The following is a 16,637-nucleotide window of genomic DNA, read 5'->3' on the forward strand; positions in this document are numbered from 1 at the left end:
GCAGGCTACACAAATCTGTATCTGCACAAGGGTGTACTTCAACGACAGACACTGAAAGCATAAGTCAGAATTCATCATAGGTAGCTTCTAAATTGTCCTAGGGCCCTAAAAACATAAAAAAGATATTTTTCTTCTACAGAGGAGGCTGTCAATCTTGGCTGCCCATGGGAATCACCTCGAAGCTTTGAAAACCTGCTACACCCTAGGTCCCACTCTGCAGAAATGTTGATATCATTGGTTTGGAGTGATATAGGAAAATCAAGATTCTCCTTTAAAAAAAAAAAAAAAAAAAGCCCTAGTCTGACTTGGTCCATATCTGGGTCTGCTGTTCCTTCCCTCAAAAGATACCAGAGGTCAAAACAGCACAGCTGACCCAATGATCACAAGTATTTCAAAGGCTTATTATGCACACAGTCATAGATATGGCAAGGGAGTCTGCGGGCAAGGGGGACATAGGCAAAAGGGCTCTCCTGTGGGTGCAAGGAGACAAAGGAGGGCAGGTGCTGGGAACAGACACATGGAATTACAGCACACCAGTGGGATCCCTGAATGATGCCGGCTGAGGACTAACTTCAGGTGGTCCATTCCAGTAGTGGGGAGGGAGATATCAAAAGGGCAGGATAGGGTGCCCGGCTCAGTCTTGCTGGGAGTAATAGAAATGAGTAAAGCAGCAGCATCTGACAATTTTCACCCTTGCTGATACTTAAAAGTTTGACGAAATATCATCTTGCTGGCCATGACTTATCATGCCCAACTCTATTTCTCTACACAGCCAAGTAGAGAAATACCACTATGCTAGCAGTACTTTTCAAACTTTAATGTGCATGTTCACCTGGGGATCTTGTTAAAATGCAGATTCTGCCTCAGTAGGTCTGAGCTGGATCAGAGAGTCTGCATTTAACAAGAAAAAATGGTGCTGGTGCTCCCTGGGTTGCTCTAGCCTGTTCCCCTCAATCGTCTGCCCTTGAGTCATAGGCCTCTCACAAATGAAAGCCCCATGGTGGCTTCTGACTTACACGTTCTGCGTCTCTTTGGAGGACCTGTGGGTATTGGCAAAACTGACAGCCCCGGGGATGGGGTGCAGATAAGTGGAGAAACGCTGCAGGCTGCAACTCTCCATCATCTTACTCCATATTATAGCTCCGCAATATTCACTGCGTGTCTTATGTATGGTCTATCTCCCACGAGAATGGCACCATGGGTGTCATGCTCCCCATCACAGTCCTGGAGCCTTCTGGCACAGAGTAGGCACCCAAATTTGCTGACTCAAGGAGGAACTGGATGAGATGATGGGAGTACCGGGTGTCACACTAGTGCTGGGTCACCCCAGTCTGTGCTACCTACTAGCTCATTCCAGGCAAAGACAAGTGGGGCAATAACCTTAGTCTTGATTTCTGGCCAATATTTACGTAGGTCTGCCTGGCAAAGTGTATAAGATGAAAAATTTCTGCACCTTCTCAATTCTATTTATAACAGATTGGGTATACGATGTCAAGTACAACAGGAGACAAAGTGGGAGAGGTATAACTGGAGACAGACCATCTTTTTCATCTTCAGTTTCCTTCAATTGCCATAATGAACTTGCCTGGCATAAGAGAACTTGAGAAAGAAAGGGGGGCAGCCTCTGAAAAGTATAACCTAAGCATAACCCTGAATCTAAATTCCATGGGACCCCCAAGGGACCATGATGAAATGGCAAAGGAGAAACTCTGAGCCTCAGGAAAGGTATTAATCCATCCTCAGAATTCAATCACTCATAAATGCCTCCTAGCAAAACTATCGAAGGTCTCACAAAATTAGAAATCTAACAAAATTAGAAGTACAAGTACCTGAGGCAGCATATAGGTATAAAACCAGTGAAACCCAGATTTCACTCACTACAATGAACCCAAAACACCAACACCGATTCTACACCAACACCGATTCTCAATGATTTTCAAATTGTTGGTTGCTACCTACTAGTGGACTGTGAAATCATACTAGTGGGTCACAACTCACTGTTTTTAAAAACAGAAACAGAAGAAAACAGAAAATATGAGGGCAGAAACTAGAATAAATAAAACATGGTATTCTTTCTTGTGTTTCAGTTAGTTTATCTGTGTGCAGTGGATCATAATTTAAAATGTATTATTGCAGGACACAATTAAAAACCCATCTACACCACAGAGGGCCATATTTTATATAGTGTCACTCCTAAGTAAGTCATGTTCACAAACTAAGAGGGCACATTTATAATACAGGGACAGTATGGCATAGTAGCTCAAAGCATGGGTCTGGAGCCAAAGTGACTGCCTAGTGACTATGGGCAAATTACTTCACTTCTCTAAGCCTCAGTTATTCCAATCATAGGAACAGTAATACTATCACTTCATGCTATAACACTAAAATATATGTGAAGTTCTTGGCATAGAGCCTGGCACGAGTAAGTGCTCAATAAAGTATTATGCATTATTATCACTGCTTAAATGTAGGTCTGATATGTTTTTTTTACATGAGTTCAGTGGTAAAATACTAAAGAACAGGGGTTAAGGTAACTCATGTGAGCAAGACTGTGGCTGATATATAAGTGAAAACTGAGGAACTCTTTTAATTCTGGGAGAATGTACTCGAAATAAAGAGCTTGCCATTGCAAAAGGGCAAGATGGAAGAGTCACTAATTCACAGAAATGCCACGAAGTTAAGACACAGCAAAGAAAGAGAGCACAGGTTAATAAAGGCACAAATTAAATTCTCCCACCAGAACACCTGAATCTTGCTCTTCTTTTCAACTGCCACCAGGAGTTCTGACCCCGGCCCACAAAAGTACCAAGGACCTTAAGCTTACCCTGTTTTCCAGTCTTATTCAAATGGTGAAGGACGGCATGCTGTGTTCTTAAAAACCAATTATTAATTAGAAGCCCTGGAATGCTGGACAGTGCTCATAATTATTAAATCCAATATCAAAAAGGTATGTGGATAATTACTATATTTGCTTCTCCAACTGGTCTTGATGAAACATGCTGAAGTTATTCTTGACATAAGTGTCACCACTGGTAAAGCGCTCAATTTGCTGGCATCTCATCAATGCTACACTTGAAACTCCTATTGCTCGCTGTTAAACTAACAGTTTATATTAGGCTAAACACAGTTTGGTGGCCATTGTCAAGAAAATTGGAGTTGCTCAGGCATGGCGGCAGTTACTGATGTTATTTGTTTGGAAGCCTTGTGATTCAGTGAATCACTAGCAATTGTTAAGCAAGTAATTAAACTATAAAGCCAAGACCTGTGATTTTCAGTCTTTTCAAAGCAATAATCATCAAAATTCCAAGTACCATTTAACTGATTCCCTTCTAAACATGCTGGCAACGTTTATGTTGTCATTCATCAGTTGTATAGTTTATAAAAACTAGATTATGGCCTTTACAGAAATCATGTGCTGCTCAACTACTCTGCTAAATAGGAGAGGTTTAAAGGAAAAATTCACAAAAATTATTTAATGAGAACTGGACATAAAGAGTTTTGGATTCATTCACACATATGGCTATCTTAGGTTTAATAATAATTCAAAAGTCCTATTTTTAGGACTGAAATACTAAAATAACCAGACTATTGTTCTTATAACCTTTTCCAAACATAAGAATGCATTATATAAATTTCACAATTTCTCTAAGTGCCTTTAAAATTACAAGCAATTTAGTCTATGATTCATGTACCATACCAACTGCATGCAATTTTTTTTTACTTCGCATCTCAATTATATCTTAATATTATGGGGGATGAAATGCATTAAATAAATCATATTTCACAGACTCCTGGTAAAGTAATAATAGTTACATGCATTTTAGAAGAAATTGGCCTGCATTATAAATGTATTCATAATGTCATTACCTGCCTTTCCACGCTAACTGAAATATTAGGCAGTGGTGCCTACCTACGTCAAGCCACTGGTGAAAGCTTTTATTAAGCCTTCTGCTTATTCGGTGGCTGGCAATCAGCTCCATTAGCTAATATAACCCAATGTTTACCAACAGCAGTTATCCAATATATAAACCAGCTCCTGTAATTAGTGAAATAGTGTTACTGATTAAGATTTAATCTGGTGGCTAGCATTTCTGCACTGTGCTACATAAAGAGACTGGCTGATCTTTCATCTGTCAAAGGACATTGCCTTTTTGAAGTACCTTATTATTGTAAAGTGTTTTACTTACAAAGCATACCGCCATTAAGGAAATGAACTCATTAAAAATCTGTTACTTACAAACAATATATCAGTGGTGTTATAAAATGACAGGAAAAAGAATTCCTAGGAAATACCTTCAACAAGTTAAGAAAAGTAATAGCATTTTAGAGACCTGCCAACAAAGCTCTTTTCTATCTTTCTAATTGTTAAATAGCAAATAATTGTGTCTTTGTTTACATCCGTTCCTAAAAAACTTACAAGGCATGTTCATGTACATTATCTCCTATGATGTTTCCAATCACTCTGTGAAATAGTATCATGGCTATTAACCATCTCTATTTAACAGATGAAAATACTGAGGCTTGTGGATGGTAAATGACTTGCCCAAGGACATGAAGTTAGTAATGGTAGGGATTCACACTCTTTCCCCCATGTGACACTGCAGACTTGATACATCTATTTCCAGAGCCTAAGAAAACAAAATTTGAGTAACCCATCAAGACAAGACAGAAAAACAGACTGTACACAACTTGGCTGTTCCATTTGGAATTTGGTTTGGGAAGATCAATGTATTAAGTCCCAAACAAGCCTACCAAGTCCTTATTTAATCTATGCCACTGTTGAACTATGTTAGCATAAAAAATTAGTGATGCTACTACATACCTTAACCACTCTTTATACCACAGTCTCTAAGGAAATGTGCATGTCAGATGGAAACAGGAATGCCAGAAAGCTGTCCCCACAGGTCACAGTCCAGAGCAGGAGAGCTCCTTCAACTGTCTTCTCACACCTGCATCTCTGAGGAGTCCCCCAGATCCCTCCCCACCAGCAGCAAAAGACTAGAAAAGGAGATGCCTCTCCAGGCAGAAAGTCCAGATCTTGGGGAGAAGAAAGCAGGAGTGTCTGAAAGAGGAACTGGAGCTATGGACTGCACAGCCACTGTCCCCACAAGGTGTGGGGTGCAGTGAACATGAGTGTGTGAGAGTTGAGGGCTGGGGAAAGCAGGACAAAGCCTGGTAGCAGCAGACTATCCCTGCATAGATCCCATTCTGGATCTCTCATAAAAGAAAGGATTGGGGTACGTGGGTGTCTCAGTTGTTTAAGCATCTGAGTTTGGCTCAGGTCATGATCTAGTGGTTCGTGAGTTCAAGCCTTCCATCAGGCTCTCTGCTGTCAGTGCAGACTAGCGTCAGCTCCTCTGACTCCCCTGTTCTCCACCCCCCCATCCCTCCCCAGCTTGTGTACATGCGCGCATGCACACTCTCTCTCAAAAATAAACATTAGAAAAAAAGGATTTGCTATAATGGTAGAGGGAATACAGTAACAAAGCATACTAACCCTTAATGAGATGAGTACTCACAGAAAGAAGAGGGCTTTACATGGTTTCAAATACTGAGAATTGTCACTCACTCGCTTAAACATTAAAGAGTCCTTTGAACAAATAGGAAGTTTGGAGAGGAGAAATGAAGAAGTTATACTCAAGCATCAAAGTCAAGAGTCTGGGGGGAAAGAAAACGCTTAAAATCTCATAATAAATTTAAAAACAAAATGAAACAAAACAAAAAAAAACCTGAAAGACATATTGGAACAAATGAGTTTGTGGTATTCTCATTTATATGAATTGTCATCATAATTTCTTCTATGGTTCAAATTGATTAATTCAAATTTCTTTTCCCAGGAGCCCATCAACTAATAAATAGTCCCTATGGACATATTCTCTTTTGAGGGAAACTATTAAGTAAACATACAGCTCTGTAAATGTATCACATGGAAAATTACTTCCTCTAAGGAGCTAGCTATCTAAAAGGTGTGAGTGATAGAAGACAGAAAAAGAATACATTTGTCACTCCCATTAGCATTATTAGTGCTAATGAGAAAGTACATGAACAAGAACATACACCTCTTAATTTGAATGTGTTACAAATAGAGACTAGATTAGTCACAGCTACCCAGATTAAATTTTAGCACTTAATGCTGAAATACTACAAGAGGCGATGCTTACCGTGGTTTTGCAGCAGAATTTCAGTTATTTAATTACAGTCTTCAAACCATTTAACACCTCTTGGCACATAGAAGCTAGATGTGTGTATGCACATGTGTTATTCAGATGGTTCAAGATTTTAGGTATAACTCAATTATCTGGCATCCCTGGGAAATAAAGTGCTCCATTTAAGTACATTTTCCATATAACTGAGGCTTATATCTTCATGCATCCTAAATCCCTGATTAAATCTGTGGCCATCTGTAAAGGAAATCTTTCTTCAGAGTATTTCATTTCCCTGTCTCCTTACAGGCAATTGGACAGAAAGTAGTGAAGTGCTACCAAGTTGTTTTGCTTTATGGATGAATCAAGGCCATCATTAGGAATATTCACCAGGGGCACCTGCGTGGCTCAGTTGGTTAAGCATCTGACTTCAGCTGCGGTCATGATCTAGCAGTTCATGAGCTCTGGTCCCAATTTGGGCTCTGTGCTGACAGCTCAGAGCCTGGAGCCTGCTTCGGATTCTGTGTCTCCCTCTCTCTTTACCCCTTCCTGACTTGCGCTCTGTCTCTGTCTCTCTCTCAAAAATAAATGTTAAAAAAAAATTTTAAGGAATATTCACCACTGAAGTACTTTCATACAGTTCCTACTTTCTATATTTTGTCTTTTCCTTCAATATCAAGTCGTTAGCAGTCATTTCTTCCAGGATCACAGTGATAGTTTCCAATTTACTCTAGTCTTAGGGTTAGTTGCATCTTCCATGGACTGGTAGGGCAAATATGTTAAGAAATATATTCAAGCCTTTCCAGCAATGAGCTCATAGGTAAGTCAAGATGGGCACTTAGAAGTATATCCAGAAGTTATGGAGGAAGAAGTCATCCAACGTAATACATTTTCTTCTCAGGGTGCTCAACTGCCAATACCACCAGCTCTCTTTGCTACACAAGGCCCCCGACCCAGCCTGGCCCAATAAAGAATGAAGACTGGGGTACAAGGCCAAGATTCATATGCGATGTGGTGGGCACAAACGCCCAGTGTCTAAGGGTGCAACCTATGGCCAGCTTGTCCATCATGGTGTTAATCAGGTAAAGTTTCCCCAAAGCCTTCAGTCTGTTGCAGAGCAGTGAGATGGACGCCACTGTGGGGTTCTGAGAGTCGTGAATTCTTACTGTGTTGAAGAAGAGTCCACATGCAAATTCTCTGAGGTTATACTCATTGATCCATTTCATAAAGCTATCAGAAGGAACCCTGACACCCAGTAGATCACCAAACCAGTCTATCAGCACAGGGAGATATGAGGACTGACATCTGCAGTCACGGCCCTTTGGAAAGGGTCACAAGTTCCACCACATTATTGCTGGCTCTCGCCGAGTGGCATGGAGAAGAAGCAACACTATCCACCTCCACCATTATCATTAATATAAGTAATGTTTGTAAAATTCTTACCTAAAAAAATTACCTAAGAATTGTAAAATTCTTACTAATATATACACACATATTATATATATTGTATATATACACACATATATATTACATTTTAACCTAAATTGTTTCTGTTTAACCTAAATTTAGGTTTAACCTAAATATATATATATTCAATAGGCATCAAAAGGACAAGGAATGGAATAAGGCATAAGGAAAAAAGCATATGGTTTTATTATTCTTATGAGTACTCAAATTGAATGAGTAAAGTATTGTTGCATTTACCCTGTCAGTTTCCATTTTTAGAGAAAACAGCAGAGGAACTCTTAAGGACCCCAGACTCCACATCTATGATCCAAGTTCAAACACAACAAAAGAAGCCAGCTTCTCAATGATGAATATCATCTCAAAATAACTTAAAGCTGATGCTTCCCAATCATAAAGGTGGGCCTTATTTTTAGGCAGGCCCATTTTCATCCATTCTTACATGATTCTATCTGCTAAAGGTATCCTACTCTGTGTGTTCAAATAAACCAAAAAGACTGCGGGGGGGGGGGGGGGGGGAGGGGGGGGGGGGAGTCAGCAATTCTTTGGATTCTTTTCTCAAATTTGTGACTATATCCAACATAAGAAGTGGCCAATTTCTCTACTTACAACAGCAGTTCTTAGATTTGTAGTCATCCTCGAAGACTACATCAGATTTCTTACAACTTCATGGGGTGGGACTGGGGGTGGGGGGCTAGCTGCAGTTCCTGCCTAGGCATCCGTATGTACATGTATGTGCCACTCCCGAGGGCATCCTCAGCTATGCTCCCTCAGCTAAGGCTCTCCCTGCTGCTCAGCATAACCACACTTCAGCTCACAAAAATGCCTTTCCTTGTCCTCTTCAAAAATCCCCTCGAAGACCATCAGCCACTCACTGGAACAGCTACTCCTAGACTGCGGTTCTTTCTGCAGGCTCTGCTCCTCTACATAGATCTGTCACTTGAGATTCCATCTCTTCGACTACAGCCTCCTTATTTTCTTTTTGTCCTCCCTAACAAACTCTAACTCTCAGACCTTCTACCTTCATCAACCAATTGCCCACTTCCTAGGGATGCTGAGTTCTCTACATTGCTGGAGACACTAAAAATTAGGAACTCAATCCTGTTCTCCTTAATGGCGTCATCTCCCCTGCTTTTCTGATTGCGTTTCTGGCAAATGGCTGGGCTAGACGGATGGTCAGATAGGGCAGGAATGTAGTCAGGGAGCATAGCTGTTTCTGAAAAGAACAGGGCAAAGTGGGAGAGTGCTAACAACAGCACTTGGCTTCCCATGTCCAACTGTGGAATCTCTGTGTAAATCTCCCAATCCTTGTTAACACTGCCAAACACAACTACAGATATCGTTAGCTATAGAAATGTAATAGGAGCCCAGCGATGAAAGTTTACAAAGCACACATCTCATCTCTATGAACTTCCAGAACAAACCTCTGAAGTAACTACGGTCATTTGAAAGATGAGGAAACAGACTCAGGAAGACTGGATAGTGGCCGAAATCATACATTTAATGAGCAGAAGAGCTCGGAAGCAAGTCACCCTGAGTCATCTGATCTCCTCCAGTGTCGTCCCCATAACAATTCCTGGCCTGTATCTGTTGACAGGGACCATCCAGGAGGCATACACTTGTTTTTAATGAGGTCAAGAGATGCTTGGAGAAGGGAATGCAGAAAGTCACACAAGGCAGAAGAGGGGAACGCTGTCATATTCATTAAAAAAAAAAAAATCCTTACAGTGACTTGTTTATCATCCTTGATAAAGATGAGAACAAGGGTTGAAATTATTTATGATGTATAACAGTTTAATGGAGTATAAAATAAACTTTCTTTTTTACAGTTAGTAAAAGTTGTGGGGTTCATAATGTTGCCATACCCAGACGGAGCCTGTATCCTACTCATCCAGACTTTTGACAGAAGCATCAATTTTCTAAATTGTTCTCTAACAACTACAAGAAAGAAAATCACTCTTGGTGTTAATAATTGCAATTCTCTGAAGATACTAAAGAACCCGCTATAATTTCACATCGTTGAATCCTGTGGCTTTATACATCAGAAGAATTTTCAGACAGTTTCTCCTGTGTGATTTTAATATTAAAAGAAGATATCTATATGAAATACAATGAAGAGCTAAAAATGATATGATGGGATCCAGACTGGTATTACAGACTTGAAAGTGCTGTGTGACAACATCCATAAAACATGAAGAGAGCAAAATACATCACACAAATGTCCTCTGAAAAAGCAAACAAGTACTTCGCTTTGTTCGTAATGAAAACAGGAAGAGTTAGCTAAATGAAGTTCACAGGTGAACCTCAATAAATAACAAACTGATGTTATTTATTAATAGCAAAGTCCACATTACATGTGATGTCTATCCACCACCATGCATCTGATTGGCTGCAAGGGTCACAAAGCATCCAGCCATAAAAGAGTAATAAACAGTTTAGTACCAAATAGTCAGAAGAGACTAGCAAACAATGAGAGAAGAAAAGAGAAAGGATAACGAATAGGCATGAATAGATCCTTTGAAGAATAAACTACCAGGTAACTAAAGTAATATTAGGAGCACAAAAATTTCTATTCACATATACATTCCAAATACTGTATAAAGGTATCGGGGCACCTGGGTGGCTCAGTCGGTTAAGCCAAATACTATATAAAGGTTATTTCAATGCAAAGAATAACCAAGGGTCTCAGGTATGAAAATACTTAATGAAAACAGACTAATATTCATTGGAGAGGCTAGATGAATTGTTAACAATAAAGAAATTTTAAAAATTAATGGTCATGACTGGGGAATTGCCTTGATAAGTGCTTTAAAGTCTTAATCCACAATAATTTAGATAATGTGCTATTAGTTCAAGACTTGGCAAATATAGCAAACAAACAAAATTCAGCACCAGAAAGAGCCTGAACTCTACATTAGAACTTGGGTATGAAATAACCAAGTAATCTCTGAGGAGAATGGATATATTATTTATTTTAAAATTGCTACTGGCAAAACTGCCTAGAAAAACCTCATACCATATGCCAAAATAAATACAAGAATGAATAAAAATTTCATTGTAAAATATTGAGAAAAAAGTAAAAAATTAAATTAAATTAAATCTTACAGACGGACAAACCTTTCTAAACATATACTCACTAGAAAAAGAAAAGTGATAGATTTGACTTTCTAAAAATTGAAGCATTAAAATATTTTTAAATACTGGAAAAAAGGTATGAATGGGCAATTCAAATTAGCAGTGTGTGAATAAAAACAAAAACATTCGAATATACCCTGTGACCCAACAAATTTGCTTCTAGAAATTTATCAAAAAGCAGAAAATACATCATGGATATCTGCAAAGATTTAGCCCAAGAGTACCTTCTCCTTCCTATCTTTGTTGATAAAATTTAATAAAACAGGAATAACAGCCAAAAACAAGGAACTGGTCAAATATCCAAACTATACATCCATGAAAAGATTGCCACAGAAAAGTAATAATGTAGAAAAAATATGCATAGCCTATTTTTCCATTAAAATAGATTTAAAAATATAATACAATATGAGCCCTAACCTATACATTCCTACCCCACATACACACTCTCCAAAAGTATTATCTATGTATGCCTATGTACGTCTACACATATAATGGTAAAAAACAGGAATCATACATAAAATATTAACAGTAGTTAGTCTTCAGGAGTGGTAGGATTATGGATATCTTGTTTTTTCAATACCATTGGCACAAATTTTTACAATAAACATTTGGTTTTATTTTATGTTAATATAATCATCTATATGTTACATAACTGTCCGCCAAAATCGAAGCCTACTCTAAACTCTTATGTTGATCTCACTCCTTATCAAGACAGAGAATTTCTTCACTAACTTTATAGGCAGTTACTGTAACTTAATTCTCTTAGCTTGCAAAATGTTGTCAGTCGATTTCCTTGGTCTTCTGGGTACACAGCCTGCAAATAATGGAAATTTTAATTCTTCCATGGTTTCTCTTCTATTTTTTGCTCTTACCTAACAGTACTGGTTAGTCCTTCCAGAACAAAATAAATAATGGTCATCTTATGCTGCTCCTGACTTTAATGGGAATACTTCTTTTAAATCACCATTAGGAATCATAATGGGTTCTTGGACTTTAGGGGTTTATTTAAACATCAATTTTTAAAAAGGCTCATCTTAAGAGTGTACACTGTTGCCTCAAACTAAAAAGAATTAATTAAATATGCACAATGATATAAGATTAACCTGAAATAACACTTTTCAAATAAGGCATGGTATTTCAGAACTCTGTATTTTGTGGCAAAGGACTATAACAGGAGATTAAATTTCTTCACTACTGTGTGTATTAGCATACACATCTGTCTCTACACACACACACACACACACACACACACACACACACACCCCAATGGGGTTGTCAAGCACCTAAATGAATTCCTATATTTTATATAGGAATTTTATATTTTTAAAATAATACACGTTAGTAAATGACCTCAAACTTCTTTTCTTTAAAAGTGATGTAAATGAAGAAAAGGGAAGAGACCAAAAGAAAATATGCAAGAGCAATATGGACACATAATGTCAACATGGAGAGTAAGCAATCATATGTCTAACACTCAATGAAGTAAATTCAAGTTGCATTAATAACATTTGTTATAAAAGAACTTTTAAAAAGAAAAATTAAGGGGCACCTGGGTGGCTTAGTCGGTTAAGCGTCCGACTTTCACTTAGGTCATGATCTCGCAGTTCGTGGGTTCGAGCCCCACATCGGGCTCTGTGCTGACTGCCAGCTCAGAGCCTGGAGCCTATTTCAGAGTCTGTGTCTCCCTCTCTCTCTGACCCTCCCCTGCTCACGCTGTCTCTCTCTCTCTCCTAGAAATAAATAAAAATATTAAAAAAAAATAAAAAAGAAAAAGAAAAATTAAGCTGTTTACATAACTACTGAAGATGCACTAAAATGCATAAAAAGTGCTCATAATAGTTTCTGAATTAAATTTGAAACCACAATCGACACCAGTCAGCAGCTATACTAATAAGCACAGGAGATTCTATGATGCATGGTCTTCAGAGGGCAGACTTACAAAGGTCACATAAACATTTTTGTGGAAAATGGTAAAAAGAAGCATCTGTGTGCACCCACTATCCAAACAGTCACTAGGAATTAAAAAATGGATTAAAAATGGGCATTACATCCAACACTGAAAAGTTATGGGGATGATTATTATATTTGGTCTTGATAAGATATGTTCAGTTACCCATAGGAGAATAATTTGACTAAAATCTTTAGTTGACCTTTTCTGGGGAAAGAAAACAATGAGAAACTCAAGAATATCTCAATATTTTTGGAATATACCTGATTTGGTGAAAATAAGCGTCAAACAGGGTCTGGAACAAGGCAGCCACTCACTAAATATTTTTGGAATAAAAAACAGCCCAGTTTAGAGCCTTATAATTGAAACATCACTTAAAATTCTTCATGTGACCTTGCTCAGTTTGGCTGAGAGGCTGAATTCATACTGGACTTTTCTGTCATTTAAGACTTCACTCAGTTGGAATGCCAAATGCTAAATTTATTGCAACAGGTCAGAGTTAACTCCAGGAATTTCCACCCAAAAATGACTGATTTCATATTCTAATTTTATATATATATAGGCAGAGTAAAAATTTATATATATCAAGCTAAAGTCTAAAGTAATAGGATTCTGGGGTGCCTGGGTAGCTCAGTTGGTTGAGCATATGACTTTGGTTCAGGTCATGATCTGACAGCTTGGGAATTCGAGTCCCACATCAGGCTCTGTGCTAACAGCTCAGAGCCTAGAGCCTGCTTCAGATTCAGGGTCTCCATCTCTCTCTGCCTCTCCCCTGCTTGCACGCTCTCTCTCATTCTCTCTCCCTCCTTCCTTCTCAAAAATAAATAAACATTTAAAAATTTTTTAAATAAATAAAGTGATAGGATTCTATTTCAGTGAAAATTTGTATCTCTTATTAGTGAGCTTATAGCCTGATACATGTGATATTTTAACATATAAATGGATGAGTGAATAAATGAACAAATTAACATAATCTGTTTTGATACTGTCTTTAATGAGAAGAAATTCTGAATTGTATATTGTTTTCTTTTTTAATGTTCAAATCCACAATAACCTTATACTGTCTTAAAACTTTTGTCAAGCTACTAAGTTTTATCAGTTGTCTATTCTACAAAAGAATGTACATGAATCAGCATTCTTTTCGCTAAACAAGCATCTCTTTTACCCACTCTTGAGACATGAACTAATGAGTACTTATTTATAAGATAGACCACTCTATTAAAATACTAGAAAATCTAATAAACATTGTTGTTTTATATAAAATTAATGTTTTAAAACAAGCTGACAAAAAAATAACTTAATAAAGTAACTTTCTTACATGTATGGCTAATCACTATTATTAGTGCTTTAAATTTATTACAAGTATCATAGTTGAAGGCATAATTTTATTAATCAAAAATTAAATGAAACAAACCATGTAGCACAAATAACCAGAAACAAAGGGTACTTTATCTCAATATCAAAGCACACCTATTTGGCTTTTGTACTAATTTATTTTCCTTCCTGCCTCCTTACCAAAGCAAATTCAACAGCATCTTCACTTTAAAACTTGACACAAGAAGTTCAGAGAAAGAAAAGAAAAACAAACAAACAAATCTCTGATAGCATTAAGAATGCAAAATAGGGGCACCTAGGTGGCTCAGTCAGTTGAGCATCCAGCTTTGGCTCAGGTCATGATCTTGGCTTGGGCTCAGGTCATGATCTCACAGTTCGTGGGTTCAAGCCCCGCATCAGGCTCTGTGCTGACAGCTAGCTCAGAGCCTGGAGCCTGTCTTTGGATTCTGTGTCTCCCTTTCTCTCTGACCCTCCTCTGCTCTCTCTCTCTCTCTCTCTCAAGAATAAATAAAACATTAAAAAGAAAAAAAAAAGAATGCAAAAGTTTCTAAAATTAGAGCCTTAAAATCTTAAGATGCCACTCAAATTCAAAAGAATTATGGAAATGAGAACCATAGATTTTTTTAAATTTAAATAAAAATCATAAAGTTTTATATTTAATAGATACAGACAGACTCAGATGTTTAGAGTTAATTGCTGGGCACCTCAATTTATTTTTGAAAGTTGTATTTTCCAAGTGAAGTAAACTGATAGTGCACTAAGTATATCATTTATTTGATGGTGTTATAATAATATCATTGCTTTTGATAATATGGAAGTACATGATGATTATGTTTAAGATAAGCATAAAAACCTGATGGTCAATCTTCAAATGTTAAACTGTAAAAGAAAAAAATCTATCAGGTACCCAATTTATATAATTAAACATTGAATAAAGTCTGATTTCCTCTGGTGTCTGTCAGTTTAATTACTATATTTCAGATATGATGTACAGATTATCAGTAAAAACTCCAAAAGGACTATCATCATAAAATAAAATTGTGACAGTGATTTCCCCAAGCAGTCACAAAACACAGCCATTAGGAAAAAGACATAGTGGCAAATCCAAAAATAAGAGAATAAACAAATAGACAAATTTTATAATGTCATTATCAAACAATAAAACTCGCATTTTAAACAAACATACACATCAGGCTGAGAGTTCCAATTTTGGAACGTCCTTCTTATTCAGCCTTCCAAAAAACTCAAGAAAATTGGTCTCATTACTTTATAGTCACTCCTTGTATCTAATTGAAAGTGTTATAACAGTTCCATCACCCAATAATCTTGATTCTAAATGACTTCAGCCTGTTTCCAAAATACCAAATCTATTCTCAGCTGATGAAGATTTATCACTTTGGAGGATATTCAAAGGAATGAGCTTTTAAAGGCAATTCTTGGAAGGGACGGGAAGAAGAAAAGAAAGAAGGGGGGGCAGGTGGGGCAGGGCAGGATGGGGAGAGACTCAGAGCAGGGCAGTTCTAATAGAATCAATACAACAGTTTCAGGGAGGCTCCCATAGAAGAACACTTACTGTGTGATTTCAGTTTATTCTTAAACAATTCTCATGACATGCCAGTCATACTTCTACAGGCATGAATTGGTTGACAGTGGAGACTCTTCTGTGTTTACATGACCAACAATGATACCAAACTCAAGAAGAAAAATTTTCTATGGGAATCAGCCCTAATGTTCAAATAACATATGTCTACTCAACATAATATATAAATGGTTTTTTTAGTTTAAGATTTTTTTCCTCCATTCCACAACTGACAATTGACTTTCTCACAGCTAAAACTTTAAAATGGCAAAACAAATTGTGAAGACATTTTATGTAATTAAAAACGGCTGCTTAGATGCTGAGAGAGAATTTTTCAAGAATGTTGCTTTTCACTTTTCCCTTCAAAGACTCAAATGAAAGAGAAGTGTGCTGAAATCAAGTAATTAGAATTCCATTTGGTCCATCACCCCTTTTCAAAATTTCTTTAAAGAGTCTAGATTTTACTGACAACTTTTTATCACTATAATGTCTAGGAAAATAATAGTATTTGCTGTTTTCAAAAGAATATATGTAATCAAAAAGTCAATATGATTTATAATCGCAAAGGAGTTGTCAAGGAATGTTAAATACCTAAATACTTTTTAAATTGGCTTCACATCACAAAGCTCAAATACCAGTCTTGAAGACCTTGCAATTTTGGCAGACTGATAACTCCTCAAAATATCCATCTCACCTTTATCCATAATTGGGCCTCTGATGTTTTGTTTGGCTATTATGGGGAATGGGAGGGTGGGTATTTCCTAGCTTCCTTTGATGGTGGTGGGGACTAGTAATTAAGTTATGACCAAAGTAATATCTGTACCTTTCAGGACCCATCCTAATAGAGAAGGGATATATCTTCTGCCCCTGACACTATCCCATTATGTGGAACAAAAACATGAAAATGTGCTTTCTTAGACTCTATGGATGAAGACTAACCATAAACATATACTAATAGAAAATTTAAAATTGCAAGTTCCATCTTTTAGTAAGCCTATATTTATTTGCCTATGTAGTATAATGATAATTGCTG

At 37.4% G+C, this 16,637-nt stretch overlaps 1 protein-coding gene and 1 pseudogene across 2 annotated transcripts in view; one reads left to right on the plus strand and one right to left on the minus strand.

The window, feature by feature from the left end:
- CHCHD3 (coiled-coil-helix-coiled-coil-helix domain containing 3) overlaps positions 1-16,637 on the minus strand; it is a 276,511-nt gene that overhangs the window by 131,738 nt on the left and 128,136 nt on the right. The gene's annotated exons all lie outside the window — the stretch shown is intronic.
- Positions 6,974-7,559, plus strand: LOC120238908 (annotated as a pseudogene).

The sequence above is a fragment of the Hyaena hyaena genome, unplaced genomic scaffold, assembly GCF_003009895.1.
Source record: "Hyaena hyaena isolate Hyena2069 unplaced genomic scaffold, ASM300989v1 scaffold_8, whole genome shotgun sequence".
In the NCBI taxonomy this organism is placed as follows: Eukaryota; Metazoa; Chordata; class Mammalia; order Carnivora; family Hyaenidae; genus Hyaena; species Hyaena hyaena.